Source organism: Humulus lupulus, chromosome 1, assembly GCF_963169125.1.
Source record: "Humulus lupulus chromosome 1, drHumLupu1.1, whole genome shotgun sequence".
Taxonomy (NCBI): Eukaryota; Viridiplantae; Streptophyta; class Magnoliopsida; order Rosales; family Cannabaceae; genus Humulus; species Humulus lupulus.
In genome coordinates, this window is record NC_084793.1 from 249,230,785 (window position 1) to 249,252,481 (window position 21,697).

The window sequence follows — 21,697 nt, forward strand, 5'->3', positions numbered from 1 at the left end:
TTGTTATGACTTTAACAAGTTCTAATATATTTATTTCTTTCAATGGATCACAATTGTGTATTGCATGTTTGGAAAACATGCTTTATATTCTGCGATATAATGAACCCCTTGCTCAGAACAATGATTTATTCAAAGTAGCTAAACCTAGGACCAATAAACGACAAAAGACCGATAACGATAAAATGACGTATTTATGGCATTTGAGACTAGGTCACATTGGCTATGATAGGATTCGTTGACTTACAAAGAATGATCCTTTGAGGGAACTCACCTTAGGTGAATTACATGTCTGTGAATCTTTTCTAGAAGGCAAACTGACCAAGCGTCCATTATCTGCAAATGGTTTAGATGTTTGTGGACCTTTGAATGAAAAAGCCAGGGGTGTTTTTGAGTATATGTCACTTTCATTGACGATTACTATAGATACTCATGTCATTACCTATTGCATAGGAAGTCATAAACATTTTCAAAGTTCAAGGAATTCTTAGCTATGGCTCAGATTCAATTAGGTAAAACGTTAAAGATCTTGCAATCTGGTAGGGGTGGAGAATATTTGGATATGCAAATCCAAGATCATTTAAATGAACTTGGAATTTTATCACAAATTACTGCCCCGGGTACTCCGCAACAAAATGATGTAGCGGAATGCCAAAACAGAACTTTATTGGAAATGGTTAGATGCATGCTTAGTTACTCAACTCTACCAACTTCGTTCTGGGGACATGCAGTTGAAACCACGAACTAAATTATCAATGTCATGCCATCCAAATCAATTCCCAAAACACCTTTAGAACGCTGGAATGTTCGTGAACCTAGTTTACGCCATTATAGAATCTAGGGGTGTTCAGCCCACGTCCTAAGAAAAAAGGAGGGAAAGCTAGAACCTCAAATGGAAGTTTTCATGTTTGCTGGCTATCCTAAAGGTACTTGGGGTGGACTTTTCTATAGTCATTCAGAAAAGAAAGTGTTTACTTTTACGAATGATACTTTTATGGAAAATGACTATGTCCAAAACTTCATATCGCGCAGCAAAGTAGTTTTAGAGGAGATGGTTGAAGATTTGACTCCAACCAATGCTCCATCGTCATCAATGCGAGTTGATGATGAAATTCCCACTCTTCATGTCCAACCAACACAAGTCCATTTAAATGAAGAAAGTACCACTGTTCCTAAACAAATAGTCACAGAGCCTCGTCGTAGTGGGAGGGTTTCTAGGAACCCAATTCGCTATGGTTGGATGGTGAAACCAATATGGTTTTTGGTGACACTAGTGATGATGATCCATTTTCTTTCAAATAGGCAATGGCTAGCCTTGAAAAGGAACTATGGCTCGAAGCCATGAAATAGGAAATGGAGTCCTTGTACTCAAACTCCGTCTAGGATCTTGTGGAAGTGCCTAGTGACTTTAGGGTCATTTGGTTTAAGTGTATCTATAAGAAGAAACGAGGTGTCGATGGAAATATTGAAACTTATAAAGCTCGATTAGTGGAAAATGATTATACCCAAAGAGAATGCGTGGACTATGAGGAAAATTGTAGTCTGGTAGCCATGCTCAAGTCCATTCGCATCCTCCAATCCATAGCAACCGCTCTCGACTATGAGATTTGGAAAATGGACGTCAAGACAACTTTTCTTAATGGGAAGCTTGATGAAGTAATTTATATGGATTAGCCAGAAGGATTTAAAGTAGTTGGACAAGAAGGAAAAGTTTGTAAGTCGAATAGGTCCATATATGGACTAATGCAAGCTTCTCTTTCATGGAATCTTAGGTTTGATGAAATAATCAAAACCTATGGCTTTGAAAAAAATATTGACAAACCTTAGGTTTACCAACTGAAGGCAAATCAAATAGTGATATTTCTAATTCTTTATGTAGATGGTATCTTACTCATTGGAAACAATGTTAAGAAATTGCCAGATGTGAAGAATTGGCTGAACATTCAATTCGAGATGAAGGATTTGGGTGAAGCTAGTTATGTTCTAGGTATCCAGATCATTAGGGATAGAAAGAACAAACTCTTAGCTCTATCTCAGCCAACTTACATAGATAAAGTGCTTGAATGTTTCTCAATGACAATTCCAAGAAAAGGCGTCTACCGTCCCACCATGGAATTCATCTTTCAAAGAAGCAGTCTCCCCAGACTCCTAAAGAGGAAGATGCAATGAAAAAATTTCCTTACGCATCTAAAGTTGGAAGTCTAATGTATGCTATGTTGTGTACAAGACCAGATATCTACTATGCAGTGGGAGTAGTGAGTAGGTATCAGCCAAACCCAAGACCGAAACATTGGATAGCAATTAAGTATATCATGAAGTACTTAAGGTGAACTAGGGATTATATGTTAGTCTACAAGGGTGGTGTTCTAAACCCTGTAGGCTACATTGATTCAGATTTTTAGAGTGATGTCGATGACAATAAGTCTACTTCTAGAATGGTGTTTACTCTTGGGGGTGGAGCTTTGATATGTAGAAGCGTAAAGCAGCCTGCGATCTCAGATTCCACCATGGAGGCTGAATACATAGCTACTTCAGAAGTAGCGAAGGAAACAGTCTGGCTAAAGAAGTTCGATTCAGATCTTGGTGTTATTCCAGAAATGGATAAACTACTTATGTTGTTTTGTGACAATACAGGAGTGATAGCCAACTCGAAAGAACCTCGAAGTCACAAGAGGAGTAAGCATATAGAAAGGAAGTATCACATCATTCGAGAATATGTGGCCAAGGGAGGTGTGAAGGTTATGAAGACTGCATCTGAAGACAATCTTGCGGATCTGTTTACGAAGAAACTGCCAGAAGCTACATTTGATAAGCATATCAAGGAAATGGGATTAGTAGAATTAAGGCATTAGTTTCAATTAGTGCAAGTGGGAGTTTGTTAGGGTTTTATGCCCTAATTAAAACTCCATATCTTTGTAATCTCATTTATTATCAATAAAAGAATAGAAATCATTTTTTGACTTGGTCAATCACTTTGCTTACATGTTTTATTTTCATGATTATTTGTTTAATATAAACTTGTATTAAATCCTGAGCATATAACTAATCGTATTTATATTGACGTAATCACAGTGGAATATAAATATGATTATATGTTAAAACATACGTTAGTCCTAAGATTAGTCAGTGCACAAGACTTACTCTGACTTGCCAATCTACGATATGATCTACTTACACATTGTAGTGTTATGTTCTTTCCAGAACATTAGCAAAGTGGATAAGATCAGATGTATTTGTTACATCAGACTGGAACAATATTGACAGTAGATAGGATAAGTAAACATACCGTTATTATCTATTCTAGTCATATCATATAGTTGACCATAGGTCTATTCAATCTCAATTCTGAATGGTTAGTATTCTAACTGATTGTATTATTTGAGTTCTTTGACTTGTCCGTTACCAGCTTACCCTATGGACTAGCCCATACTTACATCTTGGGTACTAGGTATTATAATTGAGTGGGAGTGTTAATCATAGATATGAACATCTGTATCTTCTGATGAAGAAGTGAAACGATGGTTTCCTTTTAGTTTGGTTCAAGGTGCTAAATGATAGAGATCTCATTTCAGTAATTAATATTTGTTTACTGAAATATCATTTACAAGGATTTAAGTGTTTTAAGGATAAAATACAATGAGGGTAAAACGGTATTTTAGTCCCATCTCATTGTACACCGTCTATAGAGGATTGAGTGACAATTATGGTTGTAAAAATGGATAATTAATAGCGTATCTATATTGCTTATAGAGCGTTCTATTAATTCAATAGTGCAATTCTGAGTCTTTAGTGGAGTCATGAGGAATTAATAAGTTAGTAAATTTATTATAATTTATTGGAGCTTCAATTCATAGGCCCATGGTCCCCATTATACCTTAGATAAAATCGTCTAGATACTCTCAATTAATTGATTTAATTATCTATTAAAATGATCAAAGTTGATCAGGTCAATTTTGGATAGTTTCACAGAGTTATGTAATTTAGAGAAGAAAAGAGAAATTAGGGCAGATTTATTAATTAAGATAAATTAATATCTAAATTAACAAATAAATTTAAATCAAGGTTCAAATTATAAATAATTAATTTGAAAAATGATTTAAATAATTATTTAATTAAATTAAAACAATAGAAAATAATACATGCATTGATTTTAAGTCCAACATGCTTATAATTAAATGAGAAATTTCACGGGCCTAAAACCCGTGATAATTTCGACCTAGGGCTGATTATTGGCTATTATTTTATTGATTTTTAATTAAATAAGTGACCTAATTGAGCCTATAAAAGGAATGCTAAGTGAGAGATGAAAATACAAGTTTTTTTAGAAGATCAGAAGATCTAGTCTTGATGCCATAGGTTTTAGATTCTCTCTACAGCATAAGTCATTTTCTAAGCCTCAATATTCTTTTCTCTTTATCTCTCTGTATATATCTCATGTGTTGAGAATTTCCCACTCTAGTCTAGGTGATTCTAAGGATACCTTGGAAGGCTGTGAAGAAAATTGAAGATCGGTTCAGTTTCTTGGCGATACCATGCGACCGAAAGAATACATGGGTTAGAGAAACTAAAGGAATGGCTCAATCATTCCGCTGCACAATAATGTAAGTGCCCTTATCATTATCTCTGTATGAATTCAATTTTAGAAACACGTTCTAGGTTTTCTTATATTAATTTGTTTAATATAAGATCTACATGAAAATAAATAAGATTCTGTATAAGTTTTCCCAACAGTGTCACAACAAGTTTGCAACGTGAGCGCTCATAACCTTTTCAGTTCCAAAAGTCAACCCAATAGGGAACCATTATTCCATCTATAATAAGGTATAGATTCCATATATGTTACACTATGTCCCCAACCATATATATCATTGAGTCCCCAAAACAATTGTTCTTAGCCTAATCATTCTGACAAACCTTAACACATGAATCAAATGATCAGATGAAATATATAGGAGTTCATAATAACCTCAGGATTAAGATCATCGTGTCTATGATCATCGTTTGATGTGTTTGATTAATACTATAAAATAGTGTTTAATTAAAAAATCACATCTAGTCCACTTCTATATAACACTATATATAAAGTACATTCACTAAAGTTTCCTACTACACTAGTTGTTACACCCAGATTTCGAGCATGGGAAGTTATGACCCCAAAATCTAGGCTCGTTAGGTGTAAGCTCGAAATATACACAGTTGTCATATGATCCTTAAGTCGAACCGATTTTTTGTAAATAACGACCTCGAAAAGCTCAAGGATGTGTAGCCTTGAATATGCTCTAAGCTCGCAATAACCATGGTTTGGCACATATATTTCCCTGATACATCTCTTACCTTTGGACGAGATGATTCGAGCTCGGGAAGTGTAAGCTCGAATGAGATGACTTCGTCAATGGTTACTTGTTCTGAGTGTAGGCGTAGTTAGATGACAAGCTCATGATTGATGGATAGCCTCAGAGATGTAATGGACTTCGTATATGAGCTATTCGGTTACATATGAATGTATTTATTGTTGTAACATCCCAATATTTAAGGGATATTATTTAATTTGTTATCCAATCCCACATTTTTTGGGATGTTTCCGTGTACGTTGGAAATAATGCATTAAATAACATTATATTATTTGATTCATAGAATATCTTCCCGAAATATGTGAGAATGAATTCTGTAACATTCTCTATAAATAGAGAAGGAAACTCCATTTGTGGGGGACAGAAAATTTTGAGATCTTGAGAAAAAACTTTGGGCAACTATTCTTTGAATAGTTTCCAGAAAACTCCCAAGTGTTAATAACATAGACTCGTGGACTAGGTAGATTTAACTGTTGAACCACGTAAAAATCTCCTGTATTAATCTTTTTTCATTTCCTCTGATATTTTCTTGTTTAATTGCTCTCATTTTCAAGTTGACGGAAAACGACGTCAACAGTTTGGTGCTTTTGTTGAGAGCCATTAAATAGTCCGTGAATTTGTTTAGTCAGATAGCCTCTCGAATTAGCAATGGCTGCAAATGATCCCAAATTCCTGAGGAGGAAATCCTAGATGAAGATGAGTACCCCTGACGCTCTGGAAAGCAGCCTATGGTGAATTCTGATCCCGATGAGAGGAGTGGTTCGTCCGACTCTCGGGGACCACCTGCTCCCAGGGTCGACCAGGATATGTATTACAATCTTGAGAGATATGTCCCAATTGTGGAACTCGAAAATCTCCAACTGCGTAAACAATTGGTAGAAGCTAAAAAACACAATGAAGAGCTAGCTAGACTAGTTGCTGAAGTGCAGGCGGCTCAGGCCCCACCTCTGCAAGATGCCCAGGTTTACCTCCGTGGGACGTTCACGTCCCACCTCGTGGGCCTCGGGGAAGGCCACATAAAAATGTAGCCACCCAAAGAGCAAAGCAACCTCCGTCACCAGAGCAGCCTGTCCTACCAAGACCCCGGAGAGGTAACCAGGCTGAAGGTGCTGCCAACCCAACTGCAGAAGCGCCAGCAGGAATAGGGAATAATCGAACCCCCTTAGAGGCTCGGACCCAAAATCATGGTTCCACACAGAATGTGACAGAGCCTGATCGAGCGAATTCAGGGCCTTCTAGGACCCATAATGGACGACAACCACCTTCTCCAATAAGGCACCCACCATCGCCATTAAGGCATCCCTTGCCAGTTTGGAGGGATGCACAACTGGTCCATCATGATAAGGAAAGACGAGCTGGGCGAAGACATGGGAATGAAGAAACTACTACGGAGCGTAGGGGTCCCCATCCCATGAGGAGCCAATTGTCTCGATCTCAAACTATTGAGACAAGGAAGCCAGCAGAAAACCCATCTCATAATGATCATGCAACGAGCCATGTCCACGAGAGCTCGGGTGACACTAGATCCATGAGTATATATAACCTAGAGTCCAGGAACATTGGAAATTGAGGAAATCACCTAGATTTATGGGAACATTTAAACCATAATCGGGGACGTGATAATCCCTCGAATCCAGATCTGAGAGATCATCTCAACGGGCGCAAACATCCCGCACCGAGGCGGGGAACTGGAGTTGTAATCAACGATAACCAGTTCCCCCAGATTCAGGCCAGACCTCCCATAGATCCAGTCCAAGAAAGGATTGAGCAGTTGGAAAGAGCATTCAGGCTCTTGTAGAACAAACATAGCCAGAAACGGGACGAAGAGTTCAATGAGGAACTCCAGCCCTTTGCCCCGCATATCTCCAGCACCCCGTTTCCTCAAGGATTTAGAATTCCTCATGTCCCACCATTCGATGGAAATTCAGATCCATACAGTCACTTAAGCTAGTTCAACACAATCATGCAAGCCAGTAATGTGGGCTACGAGCTCAAGTGTATGCTGTTCCCAGCCTCTCTCACGAGATCAACAAAAAACTGGTTTGAAAAATATAAAAGGCATTTGATTTCTTCTTGGGATCAACTATCGAGAGATTTCAAGACACAATTCAAAGCCATGGTCAGCATTAGGCCCGAGGCTTCTACCTTAACCAATGTACGATAGCAGCCAAATGAGTCACTGAAAGGTTATCTCACAAGGTTTAACTTGGAAGTCGCTCGGGCTCGTGATGTCGACGATAATGGTCATTTGCAAAGGAAGTCAAGCTGGAATAATGCTTGGAAGTCCTCTCTGGGAAGATTTGCAAAGGAAGCCTCTAAGGTCCTTAACTGAGTTCAATCGACGAGCTCAGAGGTTTGTTAATGTAGAAGAGGCGAGGTCAACATTGAATATGACCTCTCAGCCCGTAACTATAGCAAACACAAACTCTTCCTCAACCTCGGCGAATCCTATGACTTCAAAACCCCCCCGGGGACAACCCTTCTAAGAGAAAGAAAAATGAAGGGAATAACCCTGAGGCGGATGGCAGAAAGAAGAAGAAAGGGGAAAGATACTTCTCCGTATACAAAGTGTATACAGAGCTCAATGAGTCTCAGGAGAATATCTACCTGCCTAATGAAAACCAGGTCCTTTTCAAACGACCTGATCCCATGAGGAACCAAAAGGCGAAAAGAGACTCCAACAAGTACTGCAGATTCCACTGAGACATCGGGCATACAACTGATGAGTGTCGATAGTTAAAAGATGAGATCAAAGGATTGATCTCGAGGGGATATTTCAAGCAATATGTAAGAAACTGAAACCTCAACCAAGCTTCCGCTGGCCAAAGGACAACAGCTACACCACCTACCCAAAACAATAACTCCCGACCTCGGGAGGATGAGCAACCCCCTCCAATTGATGGAGAGGATGTGATAACCATCTTGGGGGGACCTCACATCGCAGGCTCGGGCAAGAATGCCCTGAAAAGATATGTTAATGAGTTAAAAACTGGTGACGGTTCTCCCTATGAACCCGAACCTAGAGCTCCGAAACAACAAAGGGTTGAAACACAACCCATAACCTTTACTGAAGAGGATGCGTCTCATTTTTAGTTCCCCATAATGACCCCCTGGTCATCACCCTTCAGCTCGCGAACAACAGGGTACACAGAGTCCTGATTTATAACGGGAGCTCGGTAAATATCCTCTACAAAGCCACTTTAGAAAAGACGGGGCTCGCACTTCGCGACCTAAAAGCTTGTGGAACTACATTGTACGACTTTTCAGGAGAAGGGATTGCCTGTATAGGATCCATCGAACTCCCTGTAACCTTGGCAGTCTCGGTAGCCAAGATGATGGAATTCTTCGTGGTGGATCTCCCATCGGCCTATAACGTACTGCTCGGGAGACCCGCCTTAGTAGGGATGGCGGAAGTTTCGTCCATTAGGCATCTGGCCATCAAGTTCCCAACTTTTAGTGGCATCGGGACTCTGAAAGGGGACCAGCTCGCAGGGAGGGAATGCTACAACATTTCCGTTAGAGGGAAAAAGCAAACAAGTGCACAAACACTTGTTGTGATTTAGAATAAGGATGTGATAATCTTCGAAATAGATGAAGATATCGATCCAAGAATAGAGGAAAGGGCTGACTTCGAGCCGCTAGAGGAGCTCGAAGAGGTCAAGCTCGAAGAAGTTGATCCCCCCAAAACTGTAAAGGTGGGGAAAAACCTTTTAGAAAAAACAAAGTAGCAATTAATTTGCTTCTTGAGGGAGAACCAGGATGTTTTTGCATGGTCACATTCATACATGGTAGGGATAAGTCCGAATGTGATAAGCCATGCACTTAACATTGGCAAGATCTTCCCCCTGAAGTAGCAAAAACGAAGACTACTGGACGATGATAGGAAGAAAGCCTTGAAGGAAGAAGTTGACAGGTTAAAGGTGAACCGATTTATACGAGACGCCTTCTACCCTGATTGGGTTGCCAACCCGGTTTTCTTTCCGAAACCTAACTGTAAAGAACGCCCTAGACTAATACTTACAAAACATTCGCATAACATAGCTTATAAAAGAATACCGTCCATTATTAAAGTCTCAGGGGGACTTATTTAAAATCATGCAAGTTGGCGCCATAAGTTTAAAATAAAACATAGGTTTTTATGCAAGGTTCAAGAAACCAAATAATTTAAATAACAGAGTCCCACTGATAATTTTAGGAAAGTCTCTTAAAACAAAACATAATTTAAATGGCATTCCACGTTGATCGTTTTATCGTCCATAGGATTGCCCCACGCCATACACCCCATGATGAAGAACTCCTCACGTCACCACGCGTGCCATAGAGAAATCCTATTTGCTACCTGGAAGGAAAGTAAGGGGGTGAGCTAAAAGCCCAGTAAGGAAGTACAAGCAAATAAGCAAGTAAGAAAAACAACAAACAACCAAACACTAACGTTCATCTAAAAACATCATGGTATATCATAACATAATCGTAACATTTCATCATATCATAACATAAATGTGACATATCAACATATCATAACATAAATGTGACATATCATCATATCATAACATAAATGTGACATATCAACATATCATAACATAAATGTGACATATCAACATATCATAACATAAATGTGACATATCATCATATCACAATCATACATCATACATGATGAGCATGGAACGCTAGTTGTCCATGTCACCCTATGAGGTAAACAGGAGATCACTGGTCCTTGAATAACCTCGGCGCGTCCGCCCTAGGAGTCACGTCTCAATGTCCTTAGTAACTCGTTCGATGTATCTGACATCGAAATCTGTTTGATGTATCTAACATCGTATTCTGTTTGATGTGAGCTACGTCTCAATGTCCTTAGTAACTCGTTCGATGTATCTGACATCGAAATTTGTTTGATGTATCTAACATCCATACACATATCACATTCAACATATCATCACATTAAGGCATTCATAATTCATAACAAATCATTCATACAACAGTCTTACCATTCATAGCATAAAATCATAAAATCTATCTAACTTCCTTACCTCAGGTCCAAGCCAAGAATTTCACAATCTTTTCAACGAGCCTATATCATAATCAAAATAACGTTTCTTAGGTTCATAAAATTACTATTTTGCCCTTCCATACAACTCATGTGTGCATGGGCCATGCACTCATGATAACAGTTACACTAAAACATGCAATTATCGCCAAAAGAATAATGCCCGTTCTACCCATTTTACTAACATGATTGCTTTATAAAAATTACATAGTTGAATAATAATCATGATTCTGGACGTAAAAGTTTATTTGCATGTAACATGCATACGTGGGAATGTTGCGTAATAAAAACGTTTTCAAAAACGATAATTCTACATTTCTTGCTTTTATTGTTTGAAAATCAATAGCCATATTACATGCTTTATTTTTCTTTAAAATTTCTAAGTTGATTAAATTTCTCAAAATTTTATTTTATTTTAGCTCAAAATAAAATATGTGACATTTTCATTAAATAAATATTAATTTACCAAGAATTAACCAACAAGCTTGGATTTAATTAAAATACCTATTTTAACATGTTTCTTTAGAAAAATATATTTTATTATTGTGTTACAAAAATGATTGAAAAATATATTTTAAGTGTGGAAAAATACATTTTGATTTAATTTATTTAAGACTTAGTTTTTAAGTAGTAAAAACCCATATGTGACAATTTAATAACAATTTTTAACCTTTTTTAAAACAAACTTTCAGCCACTATTTATTTTATTAAAAAAACACAAATAAATAGAGTCTAAATATTTTTCTCAATCAAAATAAAGAAAAATCATTATTTATCAAAATATGCATTCATACCATTAAAATATAATTTTTCAATATTACCATAACTTAGGAAAAATAATTTATTCCAAAAAATAATCAAATTCATTTTTAGTGAAACTTACTTCATATTTTATTACAAAATTCCAGCAACCATTTTTTTTATCATTAAAATCACCATATTCAATTTTATAAACTCATTTTTTCTCAAAATTCAATAAAAATTCTGTAGGAAATTAATTGGGTAAAATATCATAACATGAGGCTTAAAATCCTCTTTTAATTTCATAAAAATTAACACATTCATCAAGAACATTATTTATGCATGCAACTCATCTTTTTATCAACTTTTATCCAATTATTTACAAAAAAAACAGCAAGCTTATTTCTTTATAAAACTCAACTTTTGTCTCAAAAATTACATAAAATCATACATGCTTAAAATCTCATTATGCTCTTATAATATGCATGATTCTAATATCACTAACATATTCACATGAATCCTTTTAAGAACCATTTGTTGCAATTCCATGAAAACCAACAAAACACTATCAATGAAATAACATATAGTAATTTATAAGCACCATATTCACATATGCCTTATATTAACCTAACATGTTTCTATCATTATTTTCATGCATCTTATAATTTAATCATTCAAAATATAACATGCATCTAACAAAATTTCATGATCAACACATCAAGATTACCACTTATTCTCTTACCCATATATCATAGGTCCTAAAACATGGATCAAATATATTGTAAATCACACAACATATCAAGAACACCCTTGGGTGTACCTAGGCCGAAATCACCATACAAGTATTCATAGATTATTACAATTTTTTTATGCATAGAAAAATCAACATCACAACCCTTAAACACAAATCATACTCTCACAAAATCCAAATCCTATACATCAATCCTACCAAAATCAACCATTAGCACCATTAGAAAAACCTCATATACAACCCACCAAAAACAATATAAGGCTAAGGAAAAGACCATTACCTCTCTTGATTGTAAAAATCAAGAACACAAAAGATCAATACCCCAAACTCCACACCCTTGTTCAAGCCTAGGGTTTTTATGGGAAAGCCACGATGAGGAGGAGGAAGAACCCAAACACACACAAGAAAATAACACAAATCAAAATCATATTATCAAAAAAGATTATGCAAAGAGAAAAACAAGAAGACATACTCTAGGGGGTTCCTCTTCACTTTCTCCTTCCTTCTTCCTTTCTTTCTTTCTTCCTCTCTCTCTCTCTCTCTCTCTACACGCCACTCTCTCTCTCTCTCTCTCTAGGTCACGGCAGCCACACACACACACAAGGGCAATGGCTCTTCTCTCATTTCATAGCCCCTTTATCACAAATCCCCCCATAAAGTCTCCCCAAAGACAATAAGGTAAGTTTCCATTTCTCTTTTATTTTTCTTAATTTCTCTTTATTTCAAAAAGATACAAAGGAATAAAATGTGATCATGCCTATCCCCAAATGATCATGGTCTTCAATTTTTGATTTTTACCATCTTAAGGAAAGTATTCCTTTCCCACTAGGTCACACGCCCAACTCCTTGTTTCCCTCTTCTTTTCTCTTTTTTTTTTTTTTATAAATAAATTACCCAAATAAATCTAAAATAAGGAAACATAAAATGTGTAGAAAATCTACACATGTGCACCATGCTACCATGCACTAGCACACACTAAATCACTAGGGTGCATTACTATCTATCATGCACCTTAGTGCATTCCACCATAGCTCACATAATTACCTCATTTGTCACACTTAAATAAAATGTAACACTAATAGTAAAATAACATGTTACACAATTATTCACTTATTAAATTAATTAACCAAAACATTTCTAACAATTAAATAAAATAACAAACAATCAAATAAAACAAATAAACAATTAAATAAAATAACAACACTTAAATAAAACAATTCATCACACTTAACATTTAAATCAAATAAAGCACAAAATTTAAATAATCTAAAATTTTTTTTTTGGTGCACTACACTAACAGAACATGGCAAACTTGCATCGACTACTCCGATCTTAATAAGGCATGCCCTAAGGATTGCTTTCCCCTACCTCGGATCGATCAACTCGTAGATGCCACGACTGGGAACGGTCTTATGTCATTCATGGATGCTTATTCTGGATATAACCAGATCACCATGCATGCACCAGACCAAAAGCGTATGAGTTTTGTAACAGATAAAGGGTTGTACTGCTACAATGTCATGCCTTTCAGGCTTAAAAATGCTGAAGCGACGTACCAAAGGCTTGTAAACAGGATGTTCTTCGAGCAAATAGGTAATAACATGGAAGTGTATGTTGATGATATGTTAGTAAAATCTAAACATAACAATAACCATGTGGACGACCTCGAAGAATGCTTTGCCGTGCTACGAAAATACAACATGAAACTCAACCCCCAAAAAATGCTCTTTTGGAGTATCGTCGGGAAAGTTTTTGGGCTTCATAGTGAACGCGCGAGGAATAGAGGTTAATCCTGACAAGATCCAGGCATTAATCGACATGCCCTCACCTAGAAAGCATAAAGATGTCCAGAGCTTAACTGGACAGATGGCGGCATTAAGTAGGTTTATCTCTAAATCTACAGACCGATGTCTGCCATTTTTCATCCTTTTGAGAGGGGGCGAAAAATTCGAGTGGACATAGGAATGCGAGCTCGCATTCCTGGAACTAAAGAAACATCTTGTGGAACCCACGATCTTGTCGAAACCTGTCACGGGAGAAGTCTTATACTTGTATCTCGCTACAACCGAGCACGCCATCAGTACTGTGCTCGTCCGAGAAGACGAGTAGGTGCAAAAAACAGTGTATTATGTCAGCAAAAGGTTACTAGGGGCAGAATTGAGATACCCAATAATGGAAAAACTGGTTCTCAGCCTGATCCACTCATCTTGAAAACTCCGACCTTACTTCCAAGCACACCCCACCACGTGTTGACTGACCAACCACTACGGCAAGTCTTGTCCAAACCAAAGGCCTCAGGTAGATTGTTAAAATGGGCTATTGAGCTCGGGCAGTTTGAGATCACGTATCATCCAAGAATGACCATAAAAGGGCAAGCCCTGACAAACTTCATTGTGGAATGTACGGGAGTGTCTGATGATGAAGTTGTAACCCCAGCCCACGAGCTGTGGAAACTTTACGTCGATGGATCTTCCAACGAAAATGGATCGGGGGCAGGGATTATATTAATCACTTTGGGCTAGAAGTTGATTTCACTCTGCCTTGAGATTCAACTTTGAAGTATCTAACAATGAGGCTGAGTATGAAGCTCTATTGGCAGGACTCCGAATAGCGAAAGAGCTTAAGGCCAAGGCAATACATTGCTACAATGATTCACAATTGGTGGTTAACCAAATCCTAGGAGAATATCAAGCTCGTGACACAAAGATGGACGCATATCTAGAGAAAGCGAAAGCGGTGCTTGAACATTTCGAATTCTATACGATAGAGTAGGTTCCCCGAGAGCAAAACTCAAATGCGGATGCCTTAGCCAGACTCGCCACGTCTAATGAGGTCGATGCGCTAAACGTAGTGCCTATTGAGCACCTGTCGACTCCCAGTGTTAGCAAGCCTAAACAGGAAGATGTGTGCATGATAGGCTCCGAACCAACCTGGATGACCCCAATAGTCGATTACCTTGAAACTGACATTCTCCTAGTAGAATAGAACAAGGCTAAAAAACTGATGTATTAGATTCCCAGATACACTATTGTGGAGGGAAGGTTGTATTAGAGAGGATATTCTATGCCATTACTCCGATGTGTGACCCCACTCGAGGCCAAGAAAATCCTAAAAGAAATTCATGAAGGATTTTGTGGAGACCACACTAAGGGGCATAGCCTACCAAAGAAAATTATAAGACAAGGATACTTCTGGCCTACTATCAAAGCAGACGCATTCGAGTATGTCAAGAAATGCGATAAATGCCAGCGATTTGCTACAATTCTGTGAGCTCCTCCATCTGAGCTAACCATGATGACTTCCCCATAGCCTTTTGCGGTGTGGGGAATCGATCTTATAGGCTCGTTGCCAACCGGCAAAGGTGGAGTTAAGTATGCGGTGGTCGCGGTCGATTATTTTACAAAATGGACCGAGGTCGAGCCACTGGCAACGATTACCTCAAAAAATGTCTTGGACTTTGTGGTAAAAAAACATCATCTGCTGATATGGAATGCCAAGGAAAATAGTATCATATAATGGTACTCAATTTGACAGTGAATTATTCACCCACTTTTGTGAAAAAAATGGGATAATAAAAAGCTTCTCCTCCGTTGCCCATCCCCAAGCAAATGGCCAAGTCTAAGCAGTAAATAAGACTCTCAAGAGTTCTATGAAAAAGAAGTTGGAAGAAGCTAAGGGAAAATGGCCTGAGGAGTTGCTCCAAGTTTTGTGGGCATATCGAACTACGACTCGCACTTCAATAGGACATACCCCTTTTTCCCTTGCATATGGATGTGAGGCCATGTTACCAATTGAGGTCGAAATAGCCACTATTCATAGCCATGCTTATGATCAAGCCTCGAACCAATTCTAGCTCGAAGTAAGTTTGGACCTTATTGAAGAAAGGCGAGATGAAGCTCAACTGAAAAATGCAACATATCAACAGCGAGCTACTCGATATTTTAATAAATAGGTTCGGGATAGGAAGTTTGGATTGGGAGACTTGGTGTTTAGGCGTGTGTTCCTAGCTACAAGGGACTCGACCTCTGGCGTGCTTGGGCCTAATTAGGAAGGACCTTACCAAATCGAGTCAGTTATTCGACCTGGTGTCTATAAATTGGCGAGATTAAACGAAGAATTGGTACCACGAGCTTGGAATGGCGAACATCTACGACCTTACTATCAATAGTGTAGGAATGATGTCTTATGTAACCATGCTTTTCTTTCTTTACACAGTTCTTGTTAATAAAGTATTCAATTTTGACTAAAAGTCATTTTTATTTCAGTGTGTTGTATTTTTTACAAACTCTCTTAATTTAATAACCTATGATCTCACTCATAGAATATTAAGGGGGCATCTGTGGTATATATACCATTAGTTTGAAAAAACAAATAACTCCAATATAGCATACACAAAAACTAACAAATGTCTGGACTGTTAACCCAACATAAAAGTTAAAAGTGTATTCTAAAAACAAAAGTGTCTAGATATAACTAGATGCGCGAGCTAAGATAATTTGGACATAACCAGATTATTAAAAATAGAGTCTGGACATAACCAGATGCACGAGCTAAGATTATTTGGATGAAACCAGATTATCAAAATTATAAGTGTATGGATTACATTACAAACCAGACACGATCTAAATAAGTTTGGAACAAACCAGCTAAAACTAATCGACAGAAAGATGGAAGATAAATAGACCCACTTCAAATTAAGTCGAGATTGAGGCTGGAATATCTTGCAAAAAGTTAGTTTCGACCTCACAACCTTGGGGAGCTACTCGAGGAGGAGGAAAAGTGACTAGAAAAGTAGGATATAACTAAACTACCTATTTTACATGCCATATAAGTACTTTCGAGTGCATGGTAAAAGTAAGTTCCGACCTTGAAAAATAACGAGAATGGACGTGGATACATCGACTAAACTGTGCATGAATGCATTGAAACTCAAGCTTAAATCCAACAGATATGTTTGTACGAATAAACGAACATAAAAGAAAACCTTTAATATAAATTGCTTAAAATATTTCAATTTTAGAGATGTAAAGCAAAAATATTAAAGTAAAGTCGAACATGGTATTAAAAATATCAAATGTAAATAGCTCTTTTACGAGCTGTATATTGTTTTTGCCCCAAGGGCATGAAAAAGAAAGGCTCTAAACTATTACAATTTTTTTTAAAGGGACACAGCCTGTGATCGAGATCTAGGAAGCAGGAGCATCCTCCTTAGCCTTCTTAGCATCCTCCCGAGCAGCCTCCTCCGCCTCTAGCCGAGCTTGCCATTTGGCCAGAAGCTCGTCCACAAAGGTACCCAAAAAGCTTGTGTCGAGATTGGCGTTGTTGTCCCAAAGTACATGGCCATGTCAACTGCCTGATCCTTCCTCTGCTTAAACTCTTTGAGAAGACGAGCCTTTTCAGCCCTCTTAGGGACTTTAGTAGGCCGACCAATCTTTTGCGAGGCTCTCGGGCACTTGCTTTGCTTGGCCCCCGAGCCACTGTTGAGAAAATTCTTGAGGTTGGATTCCATAGTGCCTACATAATCAAATCACATTTGAAAATGAGCTTTAAAATGTTAAAGAAGGCGTAAGGCAGACAGTTAAAGGAAACAAGGACAAGTGACAAGAAAACTAACTGGAACTCTCCCCCGAGCTCGTGCTCAACGACTAGGTAATTCCCCTATCTTCAAAGGAGGCTGGGGGAGTCCCTTACCTATACGTGGAAGTCATCCTCGAAAGGTCCCTATAGTCATTTGTTCCGTATTGGACGACTATCCCATCCCAAACTTCATTCAGACTATACATTGTTTGGTATTTCCCTAGCCAGCTATCGAACCTATGGACCCTATCATCTACCCAAGACCATACATAAAAGTTATCCCTATCATCCAGGAGTAAGATCAGGGTGTCGGGTCTATGCTTAAGAAGGGAAGGAGACCACAAGGCCGAGTTAAGAATGACCTTACCTCTATCACTCGAGCTCGAGGACTCGTTGTTGGCATCATTCCCCGAACACAGACTTCTGCAATGGCGAGCTGGAGATCGTGTTTTCGAGCTTCGCCTCGGAGGAAGCTTATCAGTGGGGAGTGGCACATGGTCCCACTTGATTTACTTCCGGTATGCGGTATCGTCTGTTGACTGGTCCTGCTCCAAAAGACTGCAGGCTCGAAGCTTATCTTCATGAAGAAGATAAGACAGGGATCGCCTACCGTATGGAAGTTGGAGCAGGGTTTCTTTATGTTCCTCCATTGCGTCCATAAGAGTAGGACGGTGATAGTTGGCTGAAGAGTCGAATAAATTCTTATTAGTTTGAGCCTAAACGAAAATCGAGCATGAAAGGAAAGGGAATCATATACTTACGAATTCGTCTGAATGAATAATACTTTGAGGGAGCCAAGCTGTCTATCCAAAAGAATGCCAGCTTGAAGTTAGGAGGATGGTTGGGCATGTCCTTGAAGATCTTCTTCTCCCTGGGATAGCTCGACAGATAGTAGAAACCATCTCCTCCTCGAGCTCGGAAGGGGTTGCTTTTCAGACAAAAGAGATACAGGATCTTTCTTGGCGAAGGTCCTTCCCACCTCAGTTCATGGTGTAGCGACCTTAGGGATGACAAGACCCTGTATGAGTTGGTCTGGAGCTCGAAGGACGCGAGCCTGAAAAAATCCAGAAACTCCTTAAAAAAGGACTTCAAGGGCAACAAGGCCCCTACCTTCATATGCTCGTGGCTCTAAGTCGCGAGCTTCAGCTTATTGTCAGGACGACCGTCTCCCGGGGCGTAGCAGCTCCATTCGTTTGAGGTAGGAGCTCGACACCTCAGCGAGCCTAAAAATCCTAGGCCGTGGCGAGCTTGGATGTTGGTGATTTGTCCTAACGAAGACACCGAGCTCCAATAATGCTTAGCCTCGAAGAATTCCCCCTCGAGGTGGGAATGGTGGTCGGCTGTGAGGTGGATGGATGACTTTATGATTCTTCCATCAGTGAGAAATTGAGGTCACCTGGCTTGAAGGCAACCGTTACTTTGAGCTTCGAATCGAGAGGGATTGGTCTAAGCTCGGGGTTTGGGTCTGGATAGATTGCGACCCAAAGTTTTTTCCTTTTCCTCTCTTCAACCTCATTGATCTGACATCGAAAATGGGCTCGAATATATTCTTGCTCGCACCTCACTTTGTACTCATGAATCAGCCGCTGGTTTCGAGTGAGGGGAGATTCTGGACTTGGAGTTGTTGGAGAGTAGGGGATTGCGAGCACTGACCCCCACCATTTCTCAAGATTCTGCGACATCTAGCAAGAAAGAAAAGGGTGAGGGTCAGGCATACAAGAAATCAGAATAAGATTTTAGATGATTCGAGTTCGAAGTTTCGAGATCACAGAGTAAACTCGGTCGAGACCGCGGTCTCGGAAGGACGGGTCGAATTCTAGGAAGAACCCCAACTATTGTAAGGTTCTGGCTTCGAGCGTGTATCTGACGCGAAAGTGGGAAAGTATGGGTTCATTCTAGGAATCCCAGATTTTTAGGGAAAAAGTTGGCAGTTACTCAAAAGAATGATAATTTTGGGAAACCTGAAATTTAAAAACCCTAATTCCATACCCCATTTCTTGGTTTACACGATACGGTACTGTAATTTGAATAACAATAGTAGAGGAAGCCATATTTGCATCCCTTACACTAAATCTGGGTTTGAAACCCATGATATCATAATTTTTTTGAATCCAATGTCTATATAATATTAGCTAAACAATGTGATTGAGGTTGCTAACTGCTATGAATATTCTTATAAAACTAGTGAAAAAACTAGTAAATATGCTTACAGTGCAACGAGAACACAAAAATGTAAAAGCAATATATATATATAAATATGGGATCAAGAACAGAAACTTACACATGGTGGCCGACGGATATAGAGAGATCGATGACCGGAGGAGTGGTTACAAGAATGATCTCACGGAGTCGAACAAGCCAAAGTTGTTTTGTTTTCTCGGTTTGGAAAACATGCAAGGACCGAACGATGTTTGGGTTCTGGTTTCCCCCCCGCCCCCCCTTTTCTCTCTGAGTGTTTAAAATGCAAAAGTGAAGGGAAGAAGATGATATGGGCATATGAATAGGCCCTAAAGAATGGCAAGCGTCAAACTGATCTGGACCGTTGGACGAATTCAGTATTGATCGAACGAATGGGCACAGACGTAACAATGGCGACATAAAGGTGGCAGATGAATAGACATGGGCATGGTACAAAAGCACTCAAGTACTCTAGTTGAGCAACCCCTGGCTGACGCGTGTCCACTCTTGAGTACCTTAGACGGTACAGTTTCCAAGGAGGGCAGTTCAAAAGTTTCCTTCTCATAGGATTCGAACTGATACTTTTGAGGGGGCAAAATGTTACACCCAGATTTCGAGCATGGGAAGTTATCACCCTGAAATCTAGGCTCATTAGGTGTAACTCGAAATATACACGGTTGTCATTTGATCCTTCAGTCAGACCGCTTTGTTGTAAATAACGACCTCGAAAAGCTCAAGGATGTGTAGCCTCGAATATGCTCTGAGCTCGCAATAACCATGGTTTCGCACATATATTTCCCTGATACATCTCTTACCTTCGGATGAGATGATTCAAGCTCGGGAAGTGTAAGCTCGAATGAGATGACTTCATCAATGGTTACTTGTTCTGAGCATAGGCAAAGTTAGATGATGAGCTCATGATTGATGGATAGCCTCAGAGATGTAATGGACTTCATATCTTAGCTAATCGGTTACATATGAATGTATTTATTGTTGTAACATCCCAATATTTAAGGGTATTATTTAATTTGTTATCCAATCCCACATTTGATGGGATGTTTTCGTGTACGTAGGAAATAATGCATTAAATAACATTATATTATTTGATTCACAGAATATCTTCCCGAAATATGTGGGAATGAATTCTGTAACATTCTCTATAAATAGAGAAGGAAACTCCATTTGTGGGGGACAGAAAATTTTGAGATCTTGAGAAAAAACTTTGGGCAATTATTCTTTGAATAGTTTCCAGAAAACTCCCAAGTGCTAATAACATAGACTCGTGGACTAGGCAGATTTAACTGCTGAACCACGTAAAAGTCTCCTGTAGTCATCTTTTCTCATTTCCTCTAATATTTTCTTGTTTTATTGCTCTCCTTTTCAAGTTGACGAAAAATAGCGTCAACACTAGTGACCTGGATCTAGGTCACTTGTATTCACAATACTAACGAACTGTACTAGCAGTAGTTAATTTAAAGATTTCATAACTTTATTTTACTGCGAACTGTTTCAAGTTTATTATCTTAATCTCGATCCTCTCATACCAATATGAAATTAAGACCACATATATAAACTTTAGAATTTTATGATATTTACTTAATATTATCAACATAATATCGGACATATTCTATATATATAATAATTCAATTCAATTATTTATTTCAGTTAAAACATTTGTCAACTACAATTGCTTTAACAGCACTATTCCCAACAATCTCCCACTTGCCCTAAAGCAAATTGAGGCATCTCTCTCAATGTGTCAATCACATTATCCTGAACGAATTTGTCTAACAAAGTCTTTGTTAATAGTTTTGTAAGAATTTGTTTTGACGCTATCTTCAAGATCATTACATTAATTATATAAAATTGTCTTGAATTAAATGATACTTCAATTCATGTGCTATACCTTCTAGAATGATGCTAGTAGTTTATTCAAGTTTGAAACCCTTTCCAGAATGCTAAAGAACTCAACTAAATTAAATAGCCTATTTAACTGCTCGTAGTTGTTACATTTCGGCTTCTATGGTGAAACATACAATTCTGAAATGTCCAATACAT